Below are 1,679 nucleotides of genomic sequence, written 5' to 3'. Positions count from 1 at the left end.
GGCCCCCCACCCCCGCCCCTGCCGCCTGCGTCTCCAGCCTCTCACATGATGCGGGTTCGTGACCTCCCTTGGGGTCGGCGCCCCCGGGTGGAGGACCTCTAAAACCCATCCCCACCAGTCGTGACCCCTCGGGAGGTCCTGGAGGCCCCTGCGGTGACAGACGCTGCTGCATCCTGGGGTCCCCGAGGGATCAGGCCAGGCCGAGTGGGGGTGGGCCGGGGGCGCCTCAGGGCAGAGTCTGTGCCCGCCGGTGGGGCCGCATCTCTGCGCCTGGGCCCAGCCGCTCTGTCAGACTGACCGCCCTGCCCTCCTGCGGGTGGGCAACAAGCCTGCTGCTTCTGGAGCGGAGCCGCCCGCTGGGCTCAGCCCGCCCCTCCAGGGAGCGCCCTCCAGGGAGCGTCCTCCAGGGAGCGCCCTCCAGGGAGCGCCCTCCAGGGAGCATCCTCCAGGGAGCGTCCTCCAGGGTCTTACCCCTGGGTAGCTCAGAGTCTTCTGTGCTCTGATTCTCGGGGAAAATACCACCAAATGTCCCTTCTCTCCGCTCCTTTTTAAAAATTTTGCCACAGAGGCCCTAGGGACCTCAGAAGCCCCTGCCTTACAGACGGCGCCTGATAGAGGGGTCTTAGTCACTGTGAGTCCGAGGCTGAAAGCCCGCTCTTGGTCGCGCCCAGGCGGGTTGGTGCTTGCCTGGTGGCAGAGCCTTATGGCGACGGCGGACACTGACCGTCCTTAGGATGCAGCAGAATGGGCTCCCACGAAGTGGGTCTCGGGCCTGCTCTGGCCTCAGGCCACATCTCTCAGATGTGATCTCAGTTTTATCTTCCAGTCAACCCGCGAGGCAGGTGCTGTCCTTGTGAACCCTTTTAAGAGCTGGTGCAGCTGGATTTTGTCCACATTCCTCTGGTTCCAGTGAGCAAAACAAGACTTCCGTCCAGGGACTGTCTTCCTGATACATTCTTGCATGTTTTTGTTAGGGTGAAGGTCGCTCCTTACCGAACGGAGCGATAGGATCTCTCATTGTGATCATGCTCAGCAGTGTCCCCGCGGACGGTGGCCCTCTGGGCTCCTCTGTCCATGGGCTTCTTCAGGCAGGAACACTGGAGGGGGTTGCCATTTCCTCCTCCAGGGGGTCTTCCCCACCCAGGGATCAAACCCACGTCTCCTGCATCTGCAGGAGGATTCTTAACCACTGAGCCGCTTGGGAAGCCAACAGGGTCATTTTTCTTACTAATTGTTTGCTGGCAGTAGGTTAAAATGTGATCTGTTCTGAAACCCCAAACCTTCTTATGGCCCTGGGGACTGGCTGCCTTATCGAGACTTGGGACTTTGGAATTTTTAAAATCCTGGTTCTGCGGCAGGGTTTCCCTGATGGTGTTCTTGGGGTCATGGAACTGTCCGGGTGGGACGTGAGCTGCTCTGTCATGGCTCTCGTGCCCCGGGATGGTATTTCACGCCTTGGGATTCAGTTTACCTCTCAGTCCGCCTAAAGGGCAGCTTTGAATTACCTTCTGAAGTTACTCAGCCATCCTGGGCCCCCAGAACGGCTGACAGGTCAGCAGCGTCGGGGCCCCAGGGGTCTGACGAATGCAGCGTCCTGTTGGATGGCTTGGCTCCAAGGAAGTCCTCCCTTGGTTCCGCCAGATGAGGAGGGCTGCAGAGACGTGTGATCACACGGCTGC

The sequence above is a fragment of the Bison bison genome, unplaced genomic scaffold (genome assembly GCF_000754665.1).
Source record: "Bison bison bison isolate TAMUID 2011002044 unplaced genomic scaffold, Bison_UMD1.0 scf7180017862279, whole genome shotgun sequence".
Lineage (NCBI taxonomy): Eukaryota > Metazoa > Chordata > Mammalia > Artiodactyla > Bovidae > Bison > Bison bison.
The sequence above is the reverse complement of the archived record's forward strand: the minus strand, read 5'-3'. Positions refer to the sequence as shown.